Genomic DNA, 20371 nt, shown 5'->3' on the forward strand with positions numbered 1-20371 from the left:
TATTGTAATTACATGTACATTTAAGACAGGACATATTTTCCCATATTTTATTAACTTGGTAGCTTGATCCAATTTAACTTATAAATAGTGAACGGATAAAATGTATAGAGAAAAAAAGATGTAAATTATTCGTATTGTTTGAACGATTAGAGATGGTGATGTCTTAACTTGTATGTAACAAAGGAGGACATCCTGTGTACCAGCCGAATTACGTTTGTAAGAGCTGTAAAAGTTTATGGGCAGTTAAAGGACATCGTATCGATTATAGTATAAAATTGTAGTCTAGTTGAGCCTAATTGCTTAATACTATTTGTTCTTATAGAATAATTTAAGATACATTGTATAATTCATACATACCTACCTCTTTGTGTGTGATTAGGCCATTTTAGGAATGAATAGCGAAGGCATATGATAATCCAAAAGATAAGATAAGCCTAGCTTTTATTCCAAATGTCTTTAAGTTTACAAGCTAATAAGGCTTTTTGCCCAGAATCTTTAAAGGGATGACTTTTCTTTATTATTATTTTTATAATTGAAAATGCGTGTACGTGTGAAGGTTTATTCGACGGTTTATGTATCAAAATGCGACCTGTAATTATGTATGTATGTTTACTATTTAAAATTTCAACGAAGTCTATTTTTTTTCTTTTTAAAGAAGTTTGTCGTGCTTTAATAGAAAAATCACTGTGTTCAACAGCTACTGGGTCAATCAAAATAATCATAAAAAAAACTTCTTATGGAGCTTCTAAGATGTGAGGTAGATTTTAGATAGTTCTGTGATACTAACATAGTGATATGACAAAATAACTCATTTAATTGCTAATTTTTAAAGCTTTAAGTTGGCGCCTGGTAGATGGTACGGGTGACCCCAGAGCTGGTGCTTTCCTAGCTCAACGAATAAGTATCGCAATACAGCTTGGAAATGCTGATAGCGTTAAAGGTACACTGCTACAGGAATCAAAGCTTTTATTTTCTTTTTAATATTATTTTAATTATTACTTTGTATGTGAAAAAAAATGTAAATAGTGTTAAATTGTATAATAATTTTATAAATAAATAATATATTGAAATTTAAAAAAAGGCTTTTAAGTATAACTATAATTTAATACGCAATATCAAAATATACGTAATTAATATATGTCTAGACGTACACATTTATTCGTCATAAAATGCTACTTTCAAGGTAAATAAAGGTTTTGTTTATTTAATAACTATGACACAACCAATCACAGGAACACATTCGTAAATGAAATGAAAAGTTATATTTAACATTAAACGGCTATTTACAACGCCATTTCCTATCACCATCGATCTTTCCTTCGCCCCTAATTGAAGACCCCATAAATTAATCACCTCATTAGGAGAAATACATTAGTTACGTATATTTTGATATTGCGTATTAAATTATAGTTATACATACTTCATGAGTCGATATAATATAATCTGTATAAAATATATAATTGATATAAGGAATATACTCGCAAAAGTAACATTAATTGTTTTGTTATGTCAGTTTTATTCATTTGTAAAGAGAAATAAGAGTGATAAGGACAAAATACTATTCACTGTCCTATGTATTGATTTACTCCTGTATAGTTTTAAAAAACTTTCCTATTTGTTATCTAAACTAAATCAGCTCTTTTGTCATTTTAGTCAAATTGTTCTTAAGCTTCAAATTTTATATGATTATTTTCAATGTAGTACATTGCCACCATCCATCCATCTATCTTTCACTTGCGTCTACTCAAATAAATTATAACCAATTGGTTGAATGAATTCATTAGGAAACCTCCAAGAATTTTCTCCTACATTTTCATTCTATATTATGATATTATTATTCATATAGCCAAAATAAAAATATCCTTCCATTAAAATAATACTGTCATCGTAGAATATTATACTTTTTACAACAAAAAAGTATTGTAAGGGAATCAATTAAGTATTTGATCCATTTACTTTTATATCAAGGGAAGAATTTAAATTTTATACAAATAAAAATGTATTTTCGAAGAAATCAATCACACATTTGATATAATAATACTGTACAAAAATGTCTGTCAACGCCTTTATAACTGGAAACAGTATAATAAATTATTTAAGATGAGCTTACACACTAAGCTTTTTCCAGTTAACCTTTAAACTTTTCGTCTACTTCATACACTTTTGGTTGTTCGTGTCGGTAGTTTATATAAAATTATTCGAGGAATGTGGCGAAAATAAGATAATTTAAGAACAATCTAAAACAAAAGTAACATACAGAATAACACAAAAAAATACACTAAACTATCATTATTAACATGACATAGATAACATATAATTAATATATATGTATAATGAGGAAAATGATGTAGTCATATAGTTGGAATAAAAACCTTTTAAAAATATATGCCCGTTCGAAACGAGGTTTATATTGGTTAATAAAACTATAAATACTTATAATAAATATTATATAAAGAGCATTAAAAAAAATATTTAGCACTTCCGAATCTGAAGAGTGAAAAATAGTACACAAGAACAGAGCGTCTTCCCCTTAATAGAGACTGGTGAAAAGAAATGGTGTTATTTGACACTTTCTTACATTAAATATCCTTTTAAGTAAACTACGAGCATTAAATTAGTTATTAGTCTTAAGTTATCGATCGAGTTAATATTAGTTAAATGATGTCTTTGTGCAGAATAATTTATAAAAAAGCTGGTGATGCATAAAATGAAATCGAGTATATATTGATATAATAGAAGCATGTGCACAGTGGGTACTGTGAGAACGTGCTTTAGAAAAGGTTTATTTTATGTAAATTAAATTGGTCTCGCGAGTGTGAGTGAAGGCTTATAAAGATGTTTCGTCGTGTTATTGCAGCTCTTCATTTGTTCTTTTATATACGGCTTTAGGAAATGTCTTTGGGTTTTTTATTCGTTTCCTATACTAAGTCCTTTATTATTGTAGTATTCAATTTACATATCACAAAAGGCACAATTTTATTAACAGCCTGCAATAAGAAAATTCTATTGCTAGGGTTATTTAAAAAAAAGTCTAGTGATTTGGTGACTCTCAACACTTCTAATGTCGGGCGTATTAAGTCTAGCTTTTCACTAATGTATTTGTTGAGTCTATTTAATATCTGCTCCTACGATAAAAGAAAACATAAATAAGTTTTTCAAAATATTCAAATATGTAGTATTGGTTTTTAATTTTTCACATAAAGATGTCAAGACATTACCAGCAAAATTATTATTATATTTATTTATGAAATTACAGTAAATAACGCAAAGTGAACGAAAATTGTTCTTAAAAGTGTATGCATTGTGATATTATTCGTGCAAACAGAAAAATAACATTACTCAAAAATTCATTAAGCTATCCAATCGACCTGCAAATAGGTAAACGTCTGCTGCTCATTGGCCCTTGCATCCAAAAATCAGTCGTTAACTAATCCGGCATTAAATTCTAAGCTGTGCACCGTTCTTTAGATATAATATGTATGGATTATTACTATTCAAAGATCGTTCGTTAACAGACGAACGTAGTAGTTGGAAGAAGCATAAACAATCAGTCATAAGCAGTAAGTGTTATAAAGCTGTGTGTGGTTGTGGTACGTTTAAGCCTGTGTCTATCGACCACGTAATTGCTCTCTTGAACACACTTTCAAAGCGGTTTATTGTTAACATTTGCTACAGTCTTGGGTATTTATTATTGAGTGTTTAATTTACCGAAGCTCGACGCATTTACCGACTAAAGGTACCATGTTCCCCAGAAAGTAGATAGCAACAACTAGCATATGCAGCCAGCTCTCTTAATTTCACTTCAGGTCATTGCTTCTTTCGCCTATGCAATAATACTTCGTTGACAGGTCTATTTCCTTTTCTTTCCTTCCTTCCTTGCGGATTCCAGTAGATTTTGTTTAGCTATGTGACTTGGATCCCCATAGACTTTCGGCGTTTTATAGTCCTGACAATTGGCACCTTATTGAATAGCACCCATAGCTGATGTTTAGCTAGTGTATAAATACGGTTACCTAACACTGTTAAATACTCAATTCCCTTACATTTGTAAATGACTATAAATACACATCTGATACCAAGTAAGTAAGTATCGGGAACATTCGAAAGCCTAATGACTGAAAAAGAGCACCTATTTTAGAGTAGTAGCTTTTCCTACGGACAGCTTAATGTTTAATTGTCTACGGGACTTCAAACAAAAAATATAGTTAGACAACGATTTTCTTTAAACATAAAATAAAGGTATATAAAATGTAATATTCATGTTTGCATTATACGACGATTCCTATTCCCTTATTATGGGAGATAAAATATGTATATCGGGACGTCTTTTTGTAACCACATTTGTGAGAAATCTGGGTCATACAATACAATCGTAAATGGTATTTGGGTACAATATTTGAAATCTGTTTTGTATTATAAGGTCGGTTATTAGAAAACTATAATTTTAATATATATATAGGAGTATAAATAGGTTAAAATAATAAAATTTATTTTAGTTAATGTAATTGTAGATATTTATAAGTAATGATAATCAAAATTGTTTAACGCACTAAATTTACAATCGAATGACATTTTTGTCCTAAGATATAAAAACAAAATGAAGAATGATGATTTACGTCTAGTGTCTATCTACACATATATACATATATTTTATACTCTGAAATATTATTAATTTGGTAAAGATAACAAATTTACAAAAACCTTAGTCAAAGTCAAAATAACTTCATTCATATAAACAGTTACACTTATGAACGTCCGAAAAGACGTTAAATTAATTCTAAATTTACATTTACTACCAGTTTGCAACTGAACACACTCTCTGTACGACATTTTTTTTAATCGCTAAGTTTTGAGTCATACTAATCGTTTGAACTAGAGCAAATCAATCCCAATTTAAATTTTCGTCAAAAATATAAAAAGCTTTATTGATTAATTTACTTAATTTCTTATAGCCAAATTAATCTTAATTATTTATCTTTTATTAAATAGGCCAATGATTTCTGGAAGTTTGGAGACAGGCATTATTGAGTTGCATCGCAAACAAACACACAAAATCCAAAACTTTTTTACCTTACTAGATCGACGAAGTCAATGTTTCTAATTAAAACATATCACCGGTTCAATGAACAAGTCAGGCTTGCATCACCATTTTTAAAATCACGTACGACTGTATCATCGCATTAACGTTCCATTATACATATATTTTATATTCAATTCGCTTATTTATCGCTGATTGGATGCGATGGTATATAATTTGCATGAAAACGTCGGTTTATTATAATTAGGTATTTGTTTGTGTTATTGACACATACGTTTTTCGAGATTCTTTGGAATTCAAATTGGTACAGAACTCCGATGGCTTGAAAAGAAATGAATGAATAAAGCAGAACAAACGATTGACGATTCTTAAAGATAAGATAGTGGTGAGATGTCCTATAAAAATGTATAGGCCATTACTTTAAACGTTTTAATCGTGTAATTATTTAAATAAGGATATATTAACCTATACATTACGCTAAAATTTACGCCTGATTTCTTTAATCTACAGAGGAAAATAAGATAATCGTATACTCTGCAAGAATATTATACCCAAGAAGGAATATTAATACGTATAAACGTTTTGCTAACAAAACTTATTTGCATATCGATATTGCTTAATCGGTTTAACTAAGTTTTAGATACTAAAATACATTGAAAGAATTGCTCAGACTAAATTAGCATCTATATATGTGAAATCGATTCTATTCTATATTGAATCGCATTGAACATTTCATAACAATTTTACATAAATTATCAATTGGACACCTATATAATAGTAACATCTCAATGGGTGAATTAATTTAGCATATAAATTATAAACAAACGTTAGTATCGAATACCTTTTGTTTATTGCTAATTGCGGCGCGAATATAATTTGTCATTTTATCATTGGGAATGATAAAAACAATACGATTTTAATGGGTTCATATTGTTGGATGTCTTTACACGATTTATGGTGTCGGATAAAGATGTGTCTTATCTCAGTCTTGAGATTTCTTAAGAGTTTAACTGAAATTTGTGAATATTGAATTAATATGCTTATAATTATAGTGATAATTCAGGAAATGTAATTGGACTTATAACAATATTAATTATATAATATATATAAAATAAAATAACACGTGTGACACTTATAGACACGCGTTAGAAGTTATACTTCTTTGGCGTAACAAGATAAAAAAAATCTTTTGCCTTATTCTACGTTTGTAGAAAAAACGAAACTGACAATATAGAAACGGTATTTAATAAATTTTATTATAAAGCATTATCTAGTTAAATAAATTTTATTTAAATATCACAAAACTTATTTCTACATAATAAAAAAATGGACATTTTTATTTTAAAATGTTATTTTAAAATTGACTATGCTAACTTCAGGGTGTCGGTTTTTTGTGACGGTGTGCGCGGGCGGCGTAAAAATCCACTCTCATCATTTTCCCTAACTAAAAGAAGTATAACTGCTATAATTAATATTTAAATAACGGTGAAAACTTACGAAATTTAATAAATCTGGCTATTTTATATAAAACAATTTACATTATTCTATCATCAGTACTACAATTTAAAAAATAATTTAAACATAAGTTGAGACAATGTGAATCCAAAAAAATTTAAGTAGTTACGATCTACTCTACAATTAACATATTACTTACATATTTATAGTTTCAATACTTATCTATAAAGCCTATATACCTACGAGCCTACTTAAATGAGTCAGTGATGTGAAGTACCGAAAATTGGTGTTTGTTTTCATTTACTCAATAAATTATTTCTTGTGTTTGAAAATATCGTTGCACCCTTATTCGGAAATAACGTTTGGTTAACTAAGACAATTAATTTAGGAGGAATAGGGATACGTTAAGGCTACTTTTAAATGTTTTAACGCATTGCGACATACGTCTTTTAGTCGCGAGGTTCATGCGCAAACGGCATTCGGCGGTTGTCCCTCGTTACGAAAGCGCGTTTCGTTGGAGTCGTTAAACGAATTCGTTAGATCGTAAGTGTACAGTGGAAGTTGGTGAATTTTTCAGTGAGTGCTTTAAGTGGTATTGACGTGATTTCATACAGTGCACGTTGGATGAAGCAGGTATTCTTATAGATAATGTTATTTTTTACTTAGTTTTTGTGTATTTTATTAATCTATTACGATATTAATTAACTTAATCGTTAACTTATTAAATAGTATGATTGTAGTCAAATTATCTGGGTTTTTAACGCTGGTTTTTATAATTAATTTTAAGCATTGTAGATAATAATAAAAATAATTTAATTGTCGACGAATAAATTCAGTTTAATAATATTAACGCAATTCCAAATAAATTAAGTTGTATCATAACAAGTAATTTTATTTAAATATTAAATATTGTATTATGTAAAAAAAATCTACATACAAAAATTTAATTAACCTTTAATTAAAACTAAACCAATAAAATTACAAAACAAAGATTTATGCATTTAAATGCTATTAAATATACATACAAAAAAGCTATAATAGTCATAATATTCTCTGAAAAGTTAAAACTACGTTTAACAAAACTGGGTTTCCCTGAGTACCAGCGAGTCAAGTCTAGCCCTAATTACTTTTAATTTAACTAAACGTTACCTTCTGACCTATTTAACCCTGGATTAAAGACTATATAGAACTAGTTTGCCCCAGCTTGGTATAAGGTATTTAAGGATAATAACTTTGCTTTAATTTGATTAAGAAAGAAGGCACAAATTTTCATTGGGTCTATTTATAATTTAGCTTATATTATAAAAATAAGTACATTGATGTCCGACGCTTTGGGAAGCCATTTATCTTGTACAATACAGACAAAACAATTAATGCATGGAAAAATCGGATGTATTGGAATACTACTGAATATTTATCGATTATTTTATGAGTTTCGAACGAGTGTGTCTTAGTAAATTGAACTGAATTTATGTATTATATGAGATAACTAAAGAGACTTGCTCTAGACTTAACTATATTATGATTTGCATACATAAATAAAATATTATACAATATTGGCAAAAGTATTGGGAATATATAAACACACGCCAAGGATGGATACATTTGTGATAAAGAAAAGGTTAATGGTTTTTTAGTTCTATAAGCAAAATGTGCCTGTCAATATCTAAGCCTTCGTATCCCGATAACAAAGTTGATTTAGTTATTATCTATTTAATAAATATATTTTGTTTAAGAAATACACTTTAACCATTATTAAATCAAATTATAGATAAAACAAAATTAATGAATATAGATAAAATCTATGTAATTAATATTTTTTTATTGCTCAAATGCATACGTTAGTTAGTAGTTAGTTAGTTAGGTAGTAGTAGTTAGTAATGCATAGTTTTCGACACGTTCTGTTTATTGATATATATAAAAAAGTGAAATGCTTTTGGTTTTCTCGCTGAACCACGAGAATGGCTGGACTGATTTGGCTAAACATGAGCTTAAAATATTTGTGAAACTTCAGGAACGTTTTGAACAGCGTGGAATATAAATAAACAAAAATTGAATTTTCCAATAGAAACTGTTGTGGGAAATATTTGATGAGTTTTATCTGTTTAGAAATAAAATAAAAGTCACTTGGTTATCATATATTTGTAGATGCATTTAGAAATTTGTTTCTTCTTTTAAAATAAATAGTTTTACTCAAATATTTGTAGATGATATGACACTCGCTGGGTAATCTAGAGTTTAATAAATTTTAGTCAATTAATTGTTTGTACAGTATGTGCAAAAAAACTACAATTCCATTTTGTTACATTCAAAAATACATTTATCCTTATCCTACCCCTTACCATCAGGGGTCACGGGATTAACATTCTTTTATTGCATAATGTTGGTCCTTAACTTCGTCAACGCGGCGCACCAATTCATCTTTACCAACTTTTCCGGGTTCAATAAAAACTTTGTTATAAAAGTTACAGCTTAAAGCCAAATAAAAATACACTTTACGCTTTAGGATAATAATAAAGTGGAAAAACTCTTGCCGACACACCCATATCATATTTTCGCTCTGTATTTTTCCCTTTGCTTATACAAAATAATTAAATAAAATGTTTTTTTTTAATATGGTTAGATAAGCATCCAAGACTTGTAAATTAAGCATGAATCAGTTTACTACTAAAAGTTTCCATTCAAAAGATAATTTTAGCATGCATGCAATTTTAGCTTGGGCTACGACGGGCCATACCTACTGTACTTGTCACTAAAAATAGTTATATAAATGTAGCAAATTGTAATATATTCGATATATTATTGTTATATTCATGTTTAATTGAGAGGAATATCTAGATTAATTATTTGCCTAACTTAGCACTCTATTCTCTAACTGTTATTGTATAAATAAGCAAGCAAAACAATAAATTCGTGATATATGTCAAGCTTATTCATAGTTTTGCGCTTGTAGATTATGATTTGTAAAATACTTGCTCTAAAAATTACAAAACACGTTGTCTTTTACAGTTTATAATATTTTTCTTGCATTTTGCCAAGACGTAAAGTATAGAAATTAATAAAAATTACAAATTCCTGTGGCATTCACAGGTATTCTAATAAAGAAAGGCTATCGCATACCACGCTTCCGAAATCATAATTGGTTTGTTCCGTTGAATAAATTCCACAAGATTAATTCAATTTAATTAAATTCGAGTTCTTTGTTGTGTTTCTACAATTTCCGTTTGTGCTGTCAAATTCGAATAACAGTCAAAAGATGCGAAAGTTTTTATGAGCAGCGACGTAAAGCAATGTTTTTTTTTTGCAATATGAAGTACATTTATAGTTTAAAAAATATAATTATATATTTGCGACAGAATATGAATAAAATGAAAAGACGTACATTTAACGAGGTGAAATGTATATAATTCCTTATTTTGTCCTTTCAAAGATACTTAATTTCGTTATATTGTGTGGGTTTCATAAACTCGGATTACATTTTGAAATTTGGATTTAATATAAGCTAAGGCTCAACTGACAGAATAAAAGGTACATTTTTTATAATATACTCAAAAGTTTATTTGTTAAGTATTAAGAGCTTTGTTCGCACAGATTTTATGTATTTTGTTAGGATTATTAGCGACCTCTTCAACCTTATATTTCAGTAAAATTACATTATACAATAATGAACTATACATTTATTAATTTATTATATTTAGGATTTTATATGCTTAAGTGTTATCACTTAACACATTATTCGATGAGAACTAATCATCCGTTTGTAAGTTAGGGATTTCATCACGTTTATGTAGTCATGTCAATTTAATAAATGATAAAGGCGTACAAATTCTTAAAAGGTTTGCAACGTACTTGCAAGCTTTCTGGCAGTGTGTGGCGGTATCACCTAACATCCGGCCAGACTCTTGGCCGTTTGCCCCTGTTGTATGAAAAAAACGCAGGTTCGGGTACAAAGTTCACGTTGAAAGTATTGGTCGGTGGAGCTATGAAGCTATTAGTATATACCTTAGATATTGAATGTCCAGTCCAGTCCGACACTCCACCCAAAAACAGTTTTAAATTGCTATGAGAAATCTGGCGTCATAAAACAAATTTAAATACAAAATATGAAGATAATTAATGAATTAAGGTAATTTAGCTGTGATTATATAAATCTGAATCATAATCTAAGCGGTCTTGAAACATAATACTTTTTAAATTCTGGTCGCAGTAGTTCTACTGTTCTAAAATAAAGTCAAAGTCAAAATAACAATATTCATATAGGTAAACAAGTACACTTATGAATGTCAGAAAAGAAGTTAAATTAATTCTTGATTTATCAGAAAAGAAGTTAAATTAATTCTAGATTTACATTTACTCCCAGTTCACAAGTCAAGGGCGTAGAGCGGGCAAGAGGAACCGGCTATAAACATTCCGCCACTCATTTTTATCGCTAAGTTTTGAGTCATACAAATCGTTTGAACTGGAGCAAATCAAACCTAAGGATTATAATTAATTAAATATTAAGAGAAAGCTTTATAGATTAATTTCCGTTATTTTCAAACATTCGTAAAATAATGCTATACATTCGCGCATACGATTCGTTAAAACTTTTAACATTGTATATTACAAGCCATTCAACTAGTACACTCCTTCGAGGAAATAGATGACGCTAGCAATATTAAATTCGATTGGCGCTAGAATTATGTTTTAACACGTTAGTCAACACTGCTTGCTGCAAATATTAATATTCATTCCTACGTTTGTGATGGATTTCTCTTTACCTTTCGGCTGAATTTAGCCTAGGTTAAACTAAGATACTAATTTCACCTATCTATCTATATTTATATTTATATATATATATATATATATATATATATATATATATATATATATATATATATATATATATATATATATATATATATATATATATATATATATATGTATATATGTATGTATGTATTACTGTTTGTTTGTCTCGCTAAAACTGGAGAATGGTTGGACTGATTTAGCTAATTATGATTTTGAAATATTTGTGTAAGTTCAGGGACGGTTTGCACAGTGAGAAACCTAAATAAACGAAAATTGAATTTTCCTAAAGAAACTGTTACTAGCTGGGAAATATTTAATGTAAAGACAATTTTAGAAATAAAAATTCACACCCAAGATGTTATAGATGCTTTTAGAAATTTGTTTCATATTTGTAGTATGAGATCCATACATTATCTTTGGTATGTTTTAATTTTTTTTATTAAGTTTTGAGACAAATAGATGTATGATATGAACTTCACCGGGTCGCGTTGATAATAAAACAACGTAGGTAAAAGTAAAAATATTATGACTAATAGATTTGAGTCGCCTCAAATTATTTAATAATAGTCATGTATATTATAAGTATAGACGCTTAGTCATGATAATCCGTATTAATCCTAAATTACCACTCAATTCCTCGGAATTCCAATAACAGCAATGCCGAGCTAAGTGAATTCCAAGGCAATCAAATGTATTGTGAATATTTGTACACAAGATTAGAGATGACTGTCGCCAAACTAATTTATAGGCGTCAATGTACGTTTGTGACATCGGTAATGTGATAAAAGCGATATAGTCCTAGAAACGCCTAGATTGCCTCATTTCCTTAGCTAAATTGAATATTTAGTTGCCATGTGGCTGTTATTGGGTAATATAAATTTAGAATAGGCCAAATAACAATATCATTAGACACTGGTGGGGACTTGAAATTTATTACTATAAATAATTTAAGGATTGCGTTAAAATATTTTTTTTAAAGAGCGCAATTTATTTATGTACAATATATATTCTAAAAAAAGTTGTTTTTCGTGGATTAATAGCAATAACAATTTACATTCATTATTTAATATTGAAATCAGTTGTGTCGATTTTGTGATGATGTTAATGTTTTAACAGTGGGTATGAGACACTGCGTACTTGTAAGGTACTGAAATATTAGCGTCGTGCGTTCCTAAGTCCCTAAGCGAACCGGCTGTTACGACAACCATAAGAAACTTTTGGATAAAGGGATAGGTTGAAGGGTTGTGTGCTTTGGATCTTAGTCACACCCGTAGTCAGTATCATCCAATAATATAAATTTCTAAATAGCTTCTTTAATCAAACAAAATATATTTTTTATTAAAAGTTGTGTTAAGAATTTTTATAAGAATTTATAAAACCTTTAGAGAGACATACTGCATTTAAATAAGTTCCGATTATTTTTATTATATTATTATCAAGCACTAATATCTTTTGAATATAGAAACATTGACAGACAAGAAACAGAACAAACAGAAAGAACATATCAACGGCCACAGAGCTTCTATATGATAAATGAAGTTGTTAAGCATCTATGAATTAATTTTCCATTTTAAACAGATTAGTCACTTCCAGCTAATCTATAACCGAAACGCAAAGTGTCTATCGCGTGAGCAGAAACAATTAAATCAACAAATATTTGCATGACGTGTTTTCACAGGCACGTTAAGTGATTATTGAGTTTAGGATTAATTAAGTAAATTAAATAAGATTTATTTTAGTTACGGTTCAATTACAATATGTAAATGTTAACATAAGAGAGAGTGCGGGGTTTCTAATTTATACTCTACAAATTTCAGGTTAATGCTAGTGTGCTTATGTGTGCCTCCTTGCCGAAATAATTGTTTAGACTCGGGTTTGCACCAATTAATTGTTTTTTTCTATAGGTGGTGTAAATAAAAATAGGATTCCTGTTTAAAGTTTAGTTTATTGGAGTCATATATAATTGCTTCATGATAGTATTGTGCACAGTGTTATACTAACAGCGGGTATTAAATTCGCTGTTTAAGGCAAAAACTCAACTGACGAACTGTTTTAATTCTCTAACACCCGCGACGCGACTGCCTTATGTAAGCCATGTGGAGGGTTCTGTGTGACTCCCTACTGTGCATAGGCACTTAAACCTCACTGCTAATCAGCAATCGCAGATGCAAAGATCAGCATAGCATATTGGATGCATGGACCTGTTCTACCGCTGAGGCGTCCGCGTTGATGCGTTCAAACTCAAACTCAAAATAACTTTATTCATATAGGTAAACAAGTACACTTATGAACATCATAAAAGAAGTTAAATTATATGTAAATTTACATTTACTACCAGTTCGCAAGTCAAGGCGTAGAGCGGGCAAGTAGAACTGGCAAGAAACTTTGTCGCGACTTGGAGCGGCAACGCTGTGGTCTCCTAAGATGACACCACAGGTTTGACCTGCCTGGCCCCCTCCGCCTGCCCGCATGCCGTTACTATCAGCGTTTGAAATAGCTACTCTCGCAATTTTATGTTGAGTAGCGTCCTCGCGTGATCCTGGACGTGCCCAGCAGCGGCGTCTTTTCTGACTTCCATGCTAGGCAATCCTTCAAATTGTGGAACGCGTCATCAACAACGCCGGCGTCACAATAGGATAATAGGCCTTCCGACACTACTACACAAGTCGGTAGGTGACGCGGCCTCACAAATGACTGAACTAATTTCATTCCTATTTAATATATGAGTATGAAACACTTCAAAAATATTGAGGCATCTTGGAAGATGTTAAATATTTTTTTTGATAAATGTAAATATGTATATAAATTAAATTAAGTTTTTGTTAACGTCCACAGCGAGACTTGGATATGATTATTATTACTTTATAAATGACTTTTTTTAATTCGCCCATTGTTTCGTTACTTCAGTCTAAATTCAGTCTCGTAACATTATAACGAGGTGCGGGGTAGACACATTTCTGTATCTGTAACAAGCAGAAATGATCAGCCTCTACCAAAAACGTCCTCTATATTATTATTACGCTTGCTTAACCACATTTTTTCAATACTAGGGTATTGGACATATAAAAATCATAAAACCCCATATATAAAAATCATACAGCCCCAGGCGGGGCTCGAGATCAAGACCTTGGCTCAACAACTAACTAGACAATGACATTCTCTATTGTAAATTTGTAACGTAATCTAACCTCAATTGAAGTCGCTTAACAGTATTTTTTAAGTGTAATCGTCTCTCACACAGGTTTTTGCATTCGTTCAATTCACCGTCGCATTTAGGATGTGTCGAGTCAGCGCGGCCACTTTGGCCCAGCGCCATGACAAACTTAACTGTGAAAATCGATGAATTTTATTTGAGATATTTAAAAAGACTTAAGTTTTAATATAGATTAAGTAATCATAATTGCTGAATGTCTGTTAAGTAATTATTTATTAGGTAACTCCGTACAACAAGTTAGATCCAAACATCTTATAGGTTAATGAAAATCCGTTAATCCGTTCGGGATGTGGTGTGGCATTACAGAATCCTAAAGCAACATAAAAGGTTTTGCGTGTAGACGTGATTATAGTTAGGCAACTTCGGTTATTTTGTTATTAAGTAGAGCCCTTTAGGGTTTGCGATCAGTATCAGATATGTACAATGATTTTCGTCGTATCTTTACTGCGTAGTTAATATCGTTTTTTAATGGGACAGGCGTAACTGATAGGTATCATTGAGTAATGCTTGCTGGAAAAGTAAGGGTTTTCTATTGACTGTTTACGATATACTAGGTAACTTGGTAATGTTGTGAGATTTTAAATGAATTTATTAGTCAGTTTAGTTTATAAATTTATTAGCAGTAAATAGTACGAAACTACAAGCACGTCTTCAAACTAAGATTTACTATTATAACTATAATTTTTAATAATAAACTATAATTTTGTCTTGGCAGTGGAGAAGCTTTTAAAAAAAATTATCACTTAAAAATTATATAATTAATTGTGTCCGAAATTCAAATTAAGAACATATCAGAAAATCGAACTTATCACATTAATATTCGATCTATTTAAACATCTTAATACATTTATAAATGTGTAAAAACACAGTAGCGCAACAAGCACTTAGTTCAGCCTCAGATTTCTGTCTCTTGATCGTTTGTTTTTTCTGATATGTTTTTTGATAGTCAATTTAATGAGACTCGTCAGTCTTCTGTCCACTTTTTGTGACCTAAGACCTGCTGGTTTCCTCTCACTTCTTCACCGTACGCACGCTGAAGATACTAAGCCAATACTGATACAAAACAACAATGTCACAGAGTGTATTAAAAAAGCGTTATATTCATTATTAATTCTGGTTAAAACTGTTCTATTATATTATATTTATTATTTCTGCAACAGAGTAACAATAACATGTCGTACAATGAATATATTGATTATAATAATGTATAAGTGTTTCGCTTTAATATTTTTATTTATTATCATTGCGTTTAAGTACTTCATATTCCCAATGGTACAATTAATAATAACAATGTTTTATTTATGTTGTAGTCGTGGAATCGCTTTACGCACCTCGAGGCTGTTTTATCATATTTATAACTATAACATTTATGATCATTTAAGCTTTTAAAGCTGTCTTGTAATATTCTATTTTTAAATACTAAAGAAATGGTAAAAATACATTATTCTTAATATTTAATAAGCTTTGTTTATAATTAAATTATAACTAGAATGTTACACATTACAGTCACTCATTCACACTCTCACTGAGATGCACCCACAAATTTAGAATTTAAAAAAAATGGGATAGGTTGTTGGAAAGTTAAACAAAAAACTAAATTGTAATTTTAAAAAAGAATACTTTGTTATGGAATTAACTATTAAGGTTATTATTGAAGAGCTGGGAAACCAGACATAAGATTTTTGTAACATAATATATACAAGTAAAAATAATAACAAATTTGTGTATTCATATAAATTGAATTTTACAAGTGTGTGAGTGTTCTAGCGAGTGAGTTACCTTACAATTTTTTAGGATAATATGACCTACTGATTAGCCACTTAGTATTTATGAATTTATCTATATATGGTCGAATTATATATGGTAAAAAGTTTCAGACCTTCCAAAATTGGACTGAAATTCCATCGCTATAATTTTACTGGTGAGTTAGCTTTAAGGGATTCTCAATGTGATTGTTAAATTTAATAAATCAACGAGAAAATTGATAGAAATCTTTTTAAAATAATTGACACCCGTTATTTTGTTCTATTTTTAGTAGAATCAATCTGTAGTTCAAAAAGAGGTTACTCTTTCTGAATATATATGTTTATAACATATAGATTTATATAATATATTTTCATTATATAATTTCTATAGTAAGGTATACTTTTTTTAATAGAAGAGAAAATTCGATTTGTGCATTTATTCAAAGCCAGCCTCACTCCGGGAGCTGAATGGGTCCATATAATATTCTAAAAAAAAGCAATGGCGCTACAACCTTTTAGGTCTGGGCCTCAGATTTCTGTATCTGCTTCATGATCGTTTGTGAATTGAATAGGCAAGTAAGTGATCAGCCTTTTGTGCCGGACACACACCTGCAACTTTTTGGGTCTAAGACAAGCCGGTTTCCTCACGATGTTTTCCTTCATCGTTCGAGCTTATGTTAAATGCGCACATAGAAAGAAAATCCATTGGTCCACAGCCGGGGATCGAACCTACGACCTCAGGGATGAGAGTGGCACGCTGAAGCCACTAGGCCAACACTGCTGAATATAATATTCTATGTAATGTTTATTATATAATGATTTTATATAATTTTTAAATTTCATAGTAAATTTATTGGACTACCTACGTGGTCTACTCTTTAATAAGACCATGATTATTGAAATTTAATATTAACGTAAAATTACATAAAAGTTTTACCAATGAAATAGTATTTTCAACGAAATGTTATTCATTCGGTTAATCATGCTTAATAATATATTAAACTTTGACCTACTTACATAACATTAGTTTTGTTCATAATGGAGAATAAAATGCTTTTACAAAACAGCGTATTAATGAAATATCGGAATATGTTTTTTCCCGTGAAATGTGCGCATATAAATTGTTTAGGATTTTCGTATTACAATAATCGGTGAATAAGACCTATAAGATGTCCGATTGGTCACTTAAGTGTACTAAATAAACTTATGAGCAGTGTTGGTTTTTGAAAGTGGGGAAAAGTCACCTGCGGAACGAATGCTTGGAGCGGAGGGTGTGCGATCTGTGCAATCTGAAAGCCCACGGTGCCACTAACACTCGCTCTAGATGAGGGCGGCGTTGGTGAGACGCGGACACGCGTCGCCACTATAGGGTTTTTTGACTTGACTTAAAAGTAAAACACATAGTTTTAATAGTCGGTTATTTTTTTATAACTTCCAAGTTTCAATTTGGTTTACTTGATTTTATTTTCCTGTAAGTAAAATTACATTAGCTAAAACAGAATAAAATTGATCATGTGTTTTATTAAGTATGATAGTGCAATTATTATTTTGAACAATTCTGGTTCTATAAATCCGAAACCACAGCAAACTCATTTTAGAAGACTTCCTACCTCAAAAAATTTCCGTGAAGCTCTATTTGAAATATGATGATAATCCCAGCTTTATCCTTTCACCGTTTCAGGGTTAAAAAGTATTACATAATATTACAGGGACGAATTTAAGATATTTGTACATCAAAATTGTGATTTATATAGCACATTAACACGAAAATAGTCACTACGTCGGTGTCAGTAGTGATTTATAGCAAATTATTTATTGAACTAATATTAACTTAATTATATAATAATGTAAAATATATATATATTGTGATAAACGCTTAATGTGTTCCTTAAACCGTGTGTGAGGCTATTTAATAATTTATAAAAAAAATATTATTTTGCGACTCATTTGCAATCTTATCTTTAATTATAATTAGTATATGAATAGTCTTATCTATTAATCTGTATATTATCTATTTGCGAAGGTAGCCTTATGACCTGTTACTATAGAACTTCTATATGATAGGCACTGAACTATCACAGAGATGGTCAAAATCTATATTATATGAACTTGAAAATTGCAAAATATTAAAGAGACGTTAATATTATTATTATAAGTGGAGCCCCTTGAACACTGGTTGAGGGCCCCAAATACGTCCACTGAAGTTAAAATGCAAAACCCTTTTCGAGATTATTAAGTCGGATTCTTATGGAGAGAAATATCATGACCAGCCCGATTGTCCCAGGAGTTTAATTTAATTTGCAGATACATTACTTTTGTGGGATCCGTAAAGTGTTTTGTGGTTGAGATTTTGAATGGAAGTGTTGATAACGGGCAATTTACAGTTTAGGATATGAGAAAATTTGGAAATTCGAATTTTCTTGAGATTTTGCAAACCAGTATTAAATCTTACTGATTTTCCGTGCCGTTTGAAAGTTTAGCTGTCATGAATGTTATTTTTAGTCGCTCTAGCAGGGGCCTCAACAACCCAAACAAATAAAAAAATATCGACTTTTTAAATTTAAACCTTTTGAATTTGATCCTTAATGACATACGGTAAATTAAAATGATATTAGTTAGCTAATTCATTCACTCAAAACATAATTGAAAAATTAATCTAGTAGTACTTGAATATCGGGCCTCGAAGATCGTTTTTTTACCGCATAGCACTCGGAAGTCGGGGCATAATGTTTCCTCCGGGCTCATCGCAAGGGGCAACCCCGTGCTTTATTTCATTCGTTAACTATTGTCACCTTGGAATTATTTTGCTTGCAGTAAGAGTTACAAAATCGTTACTGCACCGTACATATCTTTCAATTTTATTGAATATAACGTTCTTATAGTATTTAAAGTAGTTAAATTGAGATATAAACTTTATTAACTTGAGATACAAACTTTATCAACTTTAGATATAAACTTTAGTAACTCGAGATATAAAGCTTATTAAATTGAGATATATACTTTATTAACTTAAAAAATAAACTTTATTAACTTGAGATATAAACGTTATCAACTTGAGATATAAACATTATCAAACTGAGATATAAACCTTATGAACTTGATATATAAACTTTATCTACTCGAGATTAGTAAAGTTTTAGTAACTTGAGAAATAAAGCTTATTAAATTGAGATATAATCTCTATTAACCTGAGATATAAACTTTATCAACTTGAGATATAAACTATATTAACTTGAGAAATAAAGCTTATTAAATTGAGATACACGTTATCAACATTCTTACAAAGATAAATGTTATAAGTCAAATGTAGCAATTGAAATCATGCACTTAGATGTGGCTATACAATATCTAGACACAATGGCTCGATAATTATCGAGAAAATGGTTTTCAGTCATCTCTTGTAACAGCGAGAGAAATAGCCGAGGAAAATGATATTGACAGACAGTTCAAAGAAGTCAGAAGACATTGCATGCGGAAGAAATTTTCAAAACAAACTATTTTTATATCATTGTCGTTAATGTGAGCTGCCATTCCTAGGTTTGAGGCTCTTAAACATCATGGGAGCATATAAAAATAAAAGAAATTAGTGATAATAAACTTTTGAAGCAATGCAGCGACTTGCAAATATCTATGACAGTAGGAGAATCATGCGATATTGATGGACATGAATTATACAAAGAACTGAAAATGTTCATCCGTCTGTATGAAGGAAATGACGACATTATCTCGGTGCTAAAATACATAATAGAAAAAAAAATGAAGTTTACCCCACTATCGTAATCCTGAGAATGATTGCTACCACACCTGTAACAGTTGCATCTGCTGAAAGAAGGTTTTCGAGGCTTAAAGTTAATAGAACATATCTGAGGAATTCAATGACATAAGATGCTGAAAGCCGGCTCTTGCTATTATTTCAATCGAGAATTATGTAGCTCATTCATTAGATTATCGTGCTTTTATAAAAGATTAGCCTTAGGAAAAGTGGCAAATACCAATTTTAAAATGTCATCATCAAATCATTTTGTATTTGTTAATTTTGTAAACCTTTCAATGTAAAATATTTTAAAACTCAATTTTCATTTATTTGTATAACTTAAGCATTTTTCCTCAAACATGACAAATAATTAA

General features: G+C 30.1%; 1 protein-coding gene across 4 annotated transcripts in view; it reads left to right on the forward strand.

The window, feature by feature from the left end:
- Nucleotides 1-6993: 6993 nt before the first annotated feature.
- LOC123710770 (ADAMTS-like protein 1) overlaps nt 6994-20371 on the forward strand; it is a 186922-nt gene continuing 173544 nt past the window's right edge. For all 4 annotated transcript variants that reach the window (XM_045662946.1, XM_045662948.1, XM_045662950.1 and 1 more), the window contains exon 1: nt 6994-7126. The gene's annotated coding sequence lies outside the window, so the exon portion shown is untranslated. The remainder of the gene's footprint in view (nt 7127-20371) is intronic.

The sequence above is a fragment of the Pieris brassicae genome, chromosome 6, assembly GCF_905147105.1.
Source record: "Pieris brassicae chromosome 6, ilPieBrab1.1, whole genome shotgun sequence".
Taxonomy (NCBI): Eukaryota; Metazoa; Arthropoda; class Insecta; order Lepidoptera; family Pieridae; genus Pieris; species Pieris brassicae.